The sequence below is a fragment of the Brassica napus genome, chromosome C7 (genome assembly GCF_020379485.1).
Source record: "Brassica napus cultivar Da-Ae chromosome C7, Da-Ae, whole genome shotgun sequence".
Taxonomy (NCBI): domain Eukaryota; kingdom Viridiplantae; phylum Streptophyta; class Magnoliopsida; order Brassicales; family Brassicaceae; genus Brassica; species Brassica napus.
Genome location: NC_063450.1, coordinates 34,500,137 through 34,512,237, shown reverse-complemented (window position 1 = coordinate 34,512,237; position 12,101 = coordinate 34,500,137).

Here is a 12,101-nt window from a genome sequence, read left to right as displayed (position 1 = left end):
GTATAAGACTAATTCAACCTTCTAAAATATTTATATTTATGAAATTAACAATTATAAATTTGGTTTAACATATGTATACAAAATAAGCTAATTAAAACGGATTTGATCAAGAACAGATCTGAATTTGGATAATGACATATCAAAAGCTCTAACACAAATCATAAAACACACATAAAAAATATCATATCATAATCATATAAATAAATGTTATAAAACTAAACAAGTGTTAAAAATGTTATAAAATAAATGTTATAAAAATAAAATGAAAATGTTATAAAAATAAAATGAAAACAGGATTTTCATTCGAAAATATAAAAGTACAATAGTATATATAATGTTGAGAAATAGAATAAATGTGATAAATAATATACAAACACATAACTTCTATCGAGAGACAATACGTGATGAATAAACTGCCAAACAGCTACAATACTATAATTAATGATCTCCAATTTACTTTTACCATCTAGGACTACAACCAAAATTCGACCGCAAAACTTGACGTTGATCTTATCATCACAGATCTAGAGGAAACAAATAGGCCTCCAACTACAGAAGAAGAAAACGATATATGCACTATATGCTTCAAAAATTACAACTATGAAAATAAACTTTGCTCTCTTACTTGCGGTCATAATTTTCATTTTACATGCATTGATCAATGGTTTCGTAGAAACAAAAACTGTCCAATATGTAGAGAAAATAATCTATGATTCCATCCTCAATATGATTAATAACATGGAATATCATGTTTTAATTTCCAATTTTATTTATGTAGTATTTTCTACTTTGGTTTTTCATTTTCAAAAAAAATAATTAATAATTTATCCTCATTAATAAATATTTTCCATTCACACCATTATTTTATTATATAAAAAATAACATCAATAAAGACAAACAATACATGACAAAAAAAATTAAGATTACTTCCTAAAATTAAACTACAAATGCCGGACTATTTTATACAATTCACAGGTTTCTTACTATCTACCTATACTACTTAAACCATAAAACCGTCAACAACAACATGGATCCAGATATTGCTTCATCATCTAACATATAACTAAAACTTTCAAAATACCATCCACCAATCAAGATATGTTACATAAAAAATCCAAATTACAACAAAGAACAGTGGCTCTGCGCGTAGCGCGGACAAACCACTAGTTATTAAATAATCTTATGTTCATGTGTGATTAACCAAAATTTCATTGCTTACTTGTCATCACTAGAACTCTTCTCACATCTTTACATTAAAAACCCTCATTTGACTAGATTAATTATATGTATTGCCATTATATACTTAGGTTGTCTGTAACAATCATATAAGGAAATGTTATTATATGTACGATTTTTGTTTAGACAACATCAATATATACTCTGACGTTCGTATGCTTCCCCCTCCCGTAATCAAAAAGAGGCCACATCAACATATATACTCTAACGTAAGTATAATGCATAATGCCATTACACTGCACTACGTTACAAAACCAAACATTTGTAGTTCAAAGACCACAACTTAACCAAATTCATTATTTTCTATTCAATTACAATAGTTGACACAACTTACATGTATAGAACTAATAGGGATGTGTTGATTTGTTTCTATTCTTTTCGTACTATAACCACATCTTACTTTAATATTCTAATATTATAATTCAGTGACATACTACGACAGGTATTACATGTTAATATATGAATATGTCATTTTCTTATTATTCTTACTGTCTTTTCTAATTTTTTTCTCTAGGTTGTATTAGTTAAAGTTCAATATTATTATATTAATCAAGTTAAACAGACCACAATCGGTGCTTTTTAATGAATTCGAGACGTATATATGCATTAGTGTCGATGGATAATCTAACGGTCCATGTGCTCAAATTGTATCATTTAAAAGGTCAATTCAGGATGACCACATGAATTGGGTCTTTTTAAATAGTACCAGCTTGGAGAGGTGTCCAAGTTAATGTCAAAAAATATTTATCTTATTAATTTTTCTTTCCATGTATTATTGTGCTATATCAATTAGTGAATAAGAGGTAAGGAAGTATGCAACTAGGTGGTTCTTCGCGAATTTGCAAGTATAAATAGTTTTTAAGTTCAATATATATAATATTTGTTATGTTTGACAAGATATAATATATATTTTATTTTTTTAAAAAAATTGAATGTGAATTTTATCTGTTATATATATATTTCTAAATAAACAGATTTATATTTTTTATTTCTTAAAAAATATAAATAGTATGACTTTTTTAATATTTTATTAGATTTTATCAACAACTATAGTAAAAATAGTTAATGTATGCTCCAATTTGATTTGTTTACAGTCTTATTATATGTTATGTAATTTTGATTTCCAAATGTCATTCAATTAATATTACATTACATTTTCAATAATATTTTCTAAAAATAACATATATACAAAAAAATAAACAATATTTTTCTAAAATATGATATGAAGATGATAATAATTGCTGAAATCACAAAATAATTCATTGGCTAATATGTTTAGAGTAATTGGCCATATGGATTATTTAACATTAAACATGCTAGATTTGATATAAATAACCAAAAAAATTTGGCTAGTGAAAATTTCAGAGACATTATGTGCAACAGTCAATGAAATACTTCAGATAAATTAAAACAGTTTGACACACTACATATATATAATTAATATGGTATTTGAGTCAAGTCTATATGATTATTCTTAATTTTTATGTATTATTATTCTTAATTGTTGGCTAGTATAAAGTTCAGAGACATTATGTACAACAATCAATAAAATACTTCAGATAAATTAAAACAGTTTGACACACCACACATATATAATTAATATAGTATTTGAGTCAAGTCTATATGATTATTCTTAATTTTTGTGTATTATTATTTATAAGATACACAAGTAACAAAAAATTAACTACTAATTTTATTTTGTTTCGAGTTATTTATATAACATGCAAAAGAATTTTTACAGAATTTTCTTTAAAATGTATTTTAAAATGTATAACATAATGTTTTGTTTGTAAAAACCGTATAGTTTTGTATATATTTTTTGATTGAAAATGCAACTTCATTTTGTTTTGTATATCTATAGTTAGTTTACCTTTTTAATTTAAAATTAAATTATATATATGCATTTGTATATCATTATCTATACAATACACAACTAGCTAAAATTACTAATTACTAATTACTAATTTCATTTGATTTTTAATTATATATATATATATATATATAATACAAGGAAAAGTTTTTAAATTTTTTTCTTAACCAATTCATTTTAAAATGTAAGAAATAATCTACCAGCTTTTTCAGTAATTAATGATTTTATATATTTGTTAATAGAAAAGCTTAAATATGTTTCTTATCAAGAGTTACTTTTACTTTTACTCTAAATTATATTATATATAATTTTGTATATTATTATCTATATAATACATAAGTAACCACTAATTGTATTTTTTTATTATCTATATAACATGCAAATGAAGTTTTTAAATTTCTCTTATACAAATAAAATATATTTTGATATAAATTATAATTTAGCATGTATTTTAAAATTAGTTATTATAAGTAATATTATTTGGAATTTTTATCTATTTTTTTTATAAATCACCAAAAGTTACAATATTAGTTAGATATAATTGGAAACATTAAAATAAATGAAAATCTAGCATTGATGACACAATTTGCTTAAATACATATTTGTGATTGTCATTATTGGTAAGTATTATTTTTTTGGTTATTGACGTAAGTTGATTTTTTATTTAGTTTTTTTTAGAACTGAATTAAATAAATAAAAATAAAAAAGTCATCAACCAATCAAATTAAAACAATTAATTGGAGAGCTCTCATATGAATGACACATAAGAAAATGAATCCGAACCGATACGAACCCGACATAAATACCGAATGGATCCTGTTTTTTGGTATTTTGTGTTATGGGTATTATCTGAACCGAACCCGGACCTAAATGGATATCCGATAGAACCTGAAACATTTAAAATCAGAAAAAGAACTTCTAGCAAATATGATCTTAATTCTTAATATATATCCAAAATACTTTAAGATATTATTGATCTTGTAAAATAATTATCTATTACATGAAGTTTGATGGTGGAATGTGGCGGTTGAAGCCTGAAGTTTTTAGATTTTGGTTTTGTTTTCATTGAATAAGGTTTCTCATTTCATGAGAACTTAGTTTTTGTTTTATGATTTCATTTATCTGGTTTTCTTTCTATCACTAACTATGTTTATCTTTCGCTTGATTTTGAATGATCATGTTTGATGTTTTTTTATTATTTTTGAATCGATTTTACTTATGTTTTGGCTATTAAAATATGTACAGATCATGTATTTTAAATCCGAAGAACAGATTTCATTTATGTTTTAGTTACAAAATATGTACAAATCATGTATTTTTAAACTGAAGAACCGATTGGGACCCGAACCCGAAAGTACAATGGGTAAGAACCGATTGGGACCCGAACCCGAAAGTACAATGGGTTATACCGGTTCTTTGAAGATTTACCAACCCCGACCTGAACCCGATATAACCTGAACCGGTCCCGAACCGAACTTTTATATAACCCGAATGTGATTGATTTTGATAAATCCGAAAAACCAAAACCCGAATGGATAAAACCGAAACTCGATTGGGACCCCGAATGCCCATCACTATGAATGACACATAAGAAAAATCAATAAAGTGACTTCTCGATGAATATATAGTAGGATGTCTGTAATTATAGCCATATACTTATTACCGTGATATTCTGTTTTAGACATATGTGGCCAGTGAATTGAATATACTAATATAGCGTGTTTGTAAGAAAGTATATACTTCTTCTGTTTCAAAATGATACATGTTTTAGAAAAAAAATTGTTTTTAAAAATTTATATTTTACATTTTCAATGTATGTAATAATGGCATATTGTAATCTTCAAAGATATTAATTGTGATTATTGAATTTTGTTTGGTTAAAAATTATAGGAAATAGCTAAACACAAAAAATATTGTATTTATCGTTAAAATTTTATGTGTTTTTGTGTGAAAACTTTAGAATATACGTTATTTTAAAACAGATGGAGTATGTAATATGTACCACTAATTTAAGGATAATAAATTGTAAATGTTTGACTCATTAAGCCGATTTCTATAAGTAGAAAACTGACTATGTTGAAAAGAGCCGTCGTGAAATATATTTCACTATTACACTCCTTTCTCTCATATATTTAAACTCCATTTCTCGCAAGAACACACATATTTTGTAAAATTAGTGTTTTCAATAATGGTCCATTTCTTTAATTTTCTGTTCCAAATGACCACTAAATGTGAAAAGTATTATTTTTTCAGTTTCATTTTAATTGTCGTTTTAGATTTATATACAGAAATTAAGAAAACAATTAATTTTCATATTTTTGGAATAAAACATCATTCTCTATATATCTAACCAGATTTTAACCAATTTCTTATATATTAAATCGCAAGTCACGTGGCGAATCAAATCCTGACAAGTGGAACTGTTTTTTTTTTAATAATTTAAAAATAAACAAAAACAAAACACGTTTTTGTTCATAAAATATGGAAGTTTCAAAAATTCAAATAACCAACATTTTATAAATTCCATATACGGATGAACCATGTGAAACAATTATCTTTTATTTTTTTATTTTTTTATCAATTATTTGAAGCAATTATCTGTGTCAATATATTTTTATTCAGCATAATGTTGTCTGATTATTATAGAAAACATAGTTATTTTTGAATTTTTCTTTGCATCTCCTATTTTTCTGAACTCTAAAAGTAAACTAACAATTCTCATAAATTTTAAGCTGCGTTGAATTATATAGTTTATATACTAAATCACAATTCACTTGAACAATAAAATAAAATTCAGACACATGATAAATATTTTACAATTTAAAGCAAAATTACAAATAAAAAAAAAAGCATAGAATTAAAACAAAACCTTTTTAACCGAATATTTGATTTACTCACAGAATCCTAGTTTTCTCTCAAGTCTCTTCTCGATCGCCAAGTTTTCCATCTAAAGATCTTCGCCTCTCCGATGGTTAGTCTTCTTGCTGGCGCCGGAGAGGGATCCTTTGCCCTGCTTCATACAACTCTTCTCGCGCAATTTCTTCATATCCAAGGTTTATTCTTGCTTGGTGGTTGTGGCTCTCGCTCCGGTTATGTCTTTCTGGTGCAGCTTATAGTCTTCAGAGTGGCGTTTCGTAGTCGACTATGTTGGATTCCCGACAAAGGTTTCAATTTCACTTTTCATCGAGGGTCGTAGCAGATTTCCAACAAAGTGAGGGTATACTATTCATTCTCTTAAAATTGGAGGGGATAATAGGCCGTTAGAATGCTAAACCCCTAAAATAATGAGCAGATAGGAAGCTGTTGGAGATGCTCTAAGTCTTTAACAATATACGGTTCATATCACAGCATATATTTTGAATTAATTATTTAATATTATTATAATGTTCTTACCATAAAATTAATAATTTTGATCAAGGTTCTAGATATCGGTAAATGCGTCTAGGCGCCAGTATAGGCGGAACTCGGCCTTAGCCGAAATGATTTTTCTAAAATCCAATTTAAATTGTTCTAAATCGTTTAAATTAATCTAAATCAGTCTGAATATGTTAAGTTAAGCAGTAATGTTAGTTTAAATCTTCAAATTTGTCTAATTTCTTTTGTTTTTGCATATCTATTTTTGATAACTCATCACAATACTTTTATAATTAAACTAAAAACTAAAATATTTCATATAAACATAAAATACGTATAAAATAAATCATGCATAAGCCTCGTGTAGGCTTTGAATTATCCGCCTAGTCGCTAATCCTCTATAAAAGGCCTAGTTACCCGCCTAGTGATTTCTTCAACATTTATTTTGATAGAAAAGAGATATGATATCAAATTATTAAATTATATTTGAATGATTTTAATTGATTAAAATATATTTACATAACGCGTTTCCAGAATACTAACTTAAGTGTGATTTGAAACACAAATATCTGAAATGGATTTGGAAAGATTTTTTTTTTAAAATATTCTTCGAAATAATGTAAAATAAATGTAACTAATCAAAAACTAAAATTAACCATTATAAAAGATTATTAAATTTCTATTTTTATTCTTTAAAGATGCTTATATAATTAATCATTATTAAAGTTAACTTAAGCATAACAGGTAATAAACTAACGTTTCATATGATATTATATAGAAATGTAATTTTAAAAATAATGTAAAATATATGCAACTAACTAAAAACTAAAATAGAGATACTAATAATGTCAATTGGTGATAAAAACTACTCATTAAGAATATATATATGTAACTCACACTTATTAAAAGAGAAAATTTCTTAAAAATACACAGACTAAATTTCATTTGCTAATAAAATACACAAACTATTTTGGATCTCCATTTAATACAATTTTTTTTGAAATTCATAGATTTTACGCATCTTTTTAGACGGCGTTAACTATATTTAACGGAAGTGATGACGACATTAGTATTTAATTAAACACGTGTTTAAATTGTGAAAATAAAATTCTTTAAAAATACATGAACTAATTTTCATTTGCTAATAAAATACACTAACTATTTTGGATACCCGTTTAACACACGAACTAATTTTTCTTTTCCATTAAATATACATGCTTTTGAAATTTACAGATTTTACATATCGATTTAGACGACATCAACTATGTTTAACATGATTTAGACGATGTCAACTATGTTTAACAGAAATGAAGACGATGTTAGTTTTTAATTAAACATGTGGTTAAACTGTGAAGGGTAAATTTCTTAAAAATCCTCCTGATAGATTATATTGTTAGCTTTCTTTTCATTACGCTTCCATAGTGTAAAATTTTTGTTTATGAAATTTCAAATATATTGATCATAGTAGAAATAATATATATATACAACCTAATTCATAACACTAAACTTATTTATCATAGTGTAAATTAACCTTGATTGAATCATTATCACTACAATCAAAGCAAATAATAAGAATTAGAAATACATAACACTAAACTAATTCTAAAAGCAGAAACTCGTTTAAAATTACCTAGTTTTCTTCGTCTTTTCACGATATGGAAATCGACTTCACTTCCAAGAGATATAAAGGGAAATCAAAGCGAAGAAGAAGTAAATGAACATAGTTTGGAGAATAAAAGAGGTTGGAACAGATTAGGGTGCCAAATTTGGATTGAAACTAACTTGAATAAGGGCTCAATCGATTTGAGAGGTTTTGGCTGAGGGTGAGCGTGTTTTTCGCAGTTTAACTACGTGTTTAATTCAAACTAACGTCATCTTCTGTTAAACATAGTCGACGTCATCTAAATCAATGTGTAAAATATGCAAATTCCAAAAGTTTGTATATTTAATGAAAAATAAAAATTAGTTCATGTATGGGTAAAATGTAGACTGGACCGTAGTTTTGGTAATGATGAATGGTTCAGCCTCTTCCCACGGGCTCAAACAAAGTATCTGGAGATGAGAGCTTCAGATCATCGTCCGATCAGAGTCGATTTTGTTTATGAACCGGATGACAGAGGAAATGGCCGTTTCTATTTCGATTCCAGGCTGCTTGGAAAAGCGGGTATTGAGAAGATTGTTGAGAAAGGTTGGAACATGCCAGAGTGGGAAGGAGATATGAACCTGATGGAGAGGATCAATAGATGTCGCACTGAGCTGGCAAGATGGAAACGTTCTCTACATATGAACTCCAAAAATAATATTGAGAGATTGTCCAAGAGATTGGAAGAAGAGATCGCCAAGCTTCACCCAAACTTTAGAACAATGGCGCATCTTAAAAGTGAGCTTGCTGAAGCCCACAGATAGGAGGAGTTGTTCTGGAGGCAAAAATGTAGGGAACTGTGGCTCATAGAGGTCGATAGGAATACGACTTTCTTCCATAACAGTGTCATGGGAAGGAAAATTAAAAACAGGGTCCTGATGCTGAAAGATGAATTGGGAGCAGAGTTGTTTTCAGAAGGAGCAAAAGGAAATCTTGCTGTAGAATATTTTAGAGATCTCTTCATGAGCACAAATCCTCATGATTTGGAGTCGCTGTTCGAAGGTCTTGAAAGTCGTGTGTCTGCAGAGATGAACGAGAACCTTACCAGACCGGTTTCACCTGAAGAGATCAAACTAGCGGCATTTAGTATCAAAGGCTCGAGTGCTCCTGGGGAAGATGGACTGACCGGTGCTTTCTACCAAAAATTTTGGCATATCGTGGGGTAAAGCATAACAGAGGAAGTTCAAGGTTTTTTCAACTTCTCAAAAATCCCAGAAGGTTGGAATCACACACAGCTCTGCTTGCTCCCAAAGATACAGAATCCTACTATGATGAAGGATATGCGGCCGATAAGCTTATGCTCAGTTCAATACAAGATTATATCTAAAGTCTTGTGTCAGATCCTGAAGTTGGTACTCCCCTTGTTGGTCTCGGAGACACATGGGGCATTTGTCTCGGGTCGTTTAATATCAGACAACATCATCATGGCTCACGAGATGGTACATGGTCTGAGAACAAATGATTCGATTGGAAAACAATTTATGGCGATTAAGACAGATATGTTGAAGGCTTACGACATAGTAGAATGGTCATTTCTTGAAGTTCTTCCCGAAAAGCTAGGCTTTAATCATGTATGGATCAGATGGGTCATGACTTGTGTGACCATTGTGTCATATACGATATTACTCAATGGTCAAACTCATGGACTGATCAAGCCGGAGCGTGGGATAAGACAAGGCGACCCACTTAGCCCTTTACTCTTTATCTTGTGTGCAAAGGCTTTAGTTAATGTTTTGAACATGGCTGAAAAGGATGGCAAACTGCATGGTATCAGGCTGAATAAGGATGGACCAGCGGTTCACCATTTACTGTTTGCTGATGACAGTGTCTTGATGTGTAGAGCGGAAGAGAAGGAGAGTGCTACGATCGTTGAGTATGTGCGTCTGTACGGTGAGGCGTCAGGGCAAGTAATCAACAAGACTAAGTCATCTGTAATCTTTGGAGCAAAAGTTCCTGGAGTTACAAGGGAATTGATTAAGCGTATCCTGGAGATTGATAAAGAAGGTGTGAGATGGCACCTATCTGGGTTTCCCTGAATGTTTTCAAGGATCCAAGAAAGATCTCTTGAATTTCATTCGGGAAAAGCTTCAGGGACGTCTCCAAGGCTGGTTTCTTAAAGCTCTGTCACAAGGAGGCAAAGAGATCTTGTTGAAGTCGATTGCGCTAGCCCTCCCGGTATATGCGATGTCAGTTTTCAGATTGCCTAAGGACATGTGTGACAAGCTTACAAGTGCCATGGTTGAGTTCTGGTAGAGTAATGGGTCAAATAAAAAGAAGATAGCGTGGGTGGCTTGGCAACGGTTATGTAAGAGGAAAAAAGAAGGAGGTTTAGGCTTTCATGATATCAGCTCTTTCAACCAATCGTTACTTGCGAAGCAAGCCTGGAGGATACTGAAGAACCCTGACTCTCTGGTGGCGAGGGTTCTTAAGAGTAAATATTGGAAGAATGAAAATTTCCTAGAGAGTGGCGTGGGTTCTAGACCGTCGTACGCATGGAGAAGCATTCTCTATGGCAGAGAGATGCTAGAAAAAGGTTTGATTAAGAGAATTGGGAATGGAAGAGATACAAAGGTCTGGTCAGACTGTTGGATTCAGGACCCTTTCCCTGCCAATGTATCGGCCTGATAGCATTGTTGACCTTAGTCTGTCGGTGTCGGATCTACTAATCCCTAACTCCAATATATGGGATGCTCAGAGGATCAGAAACATGTTTGTTGACGATGATGTCTCACGAATTTTGAACATAAGGCCGGCCTTTAACCTCAGTGATCGACTATGTTGGGCGTTTACGCGAGATGGTTCTTACTCGTCTCAAAGTGGTTATAAAATGATCGAGTCGCTGCGCCCGGGTATAAATGATCTTTCACCAGTGGAGAAAAGAGTGTGGAGTAACATTTGGAAGCTTGAAACTTCCCCAAAGATCAGACATTTTATTTGGAGAGCCTTGGCAGGTGCTTTAGCTGTGTCTGATCAACTTCGTTACAGAGGCATCCCTGTTGATCGAAATTGCAAACAATGTAGTCACGGGGTTGAAACCATTTGCCATGCTCTTTTTAACTGTCCGCCGGCAGCTAATACTTGGGTAGCGGCTGGTTTACCGCTTCCACCGCGTGGTCTATCTCAAAACTCAGTTTTCCTCAATATCTTCCACCTCATGTCGTGTATAAGAAGTAAGGAATGCCCTTCAAACCTAAAGAAGAGTATTCCATGGATCCTCTGGAACATATGGAAGGCGCGTAACACACTTGTCTTTGAAAGTAAGGTGGGATCCTGCTTCTATTCTTAAAAAAGCGGAAGAGGAAGCTAATGAATGGTTTAAGGCAAACTACCCTGAAGAGCAGACGTCTGAGGCTCCTCACGTGAGCCAACAAAGGGAGGTCTCATGGTATGCGCCTCCCCACGACCGGCTGAAATGTAACATTGGTGCTTCATGGTCAGCCAGCAACAGTCGAAGTGATGCATCATGGGTTGTAAGAGATAGATAAGGTAAGGTTCTGATGCATAGTCGTAGATCTTATTATGCAGTAACAAATCGTGAGAGGGCAGAGTTGCTGGAAACTCTATGGGCTGTTGAGTGCATGCGTACAATGCGTAAGGACAACATTATCTTTGAGTCTTGTTTCCTGTTGGCTAGAACTAGTCTTCTAGAATCTGGCCAGTCTTCGGAAGTAGGGGGTGTGGTGAGCCAAATTATGGGTAGCTTTCAAAGTTTTAACTCTTGGTCCATGGAGTATGTGCATTCGAGCAGAAACAAGGTAGCTATGTGTATTGCAGCAAGTGTGACTGAAGAAGGAAGATATCAATCATACATTGCAAACAACAACCCGCACTGGCTTTTGTCTCTTATTTCACAGGAAGCGGAGAATGTGACTAGTATTGTTTAAATGGTTCACTACCGTTTTCTCATCGTGTCTTTAGCTCTTTTGTGTTCGAGCTTTTCACTATCATGCCTAGTGGTGTGTCTTGTGGTTTTTTAGCTTTCAACTTCATTTGTGTTTG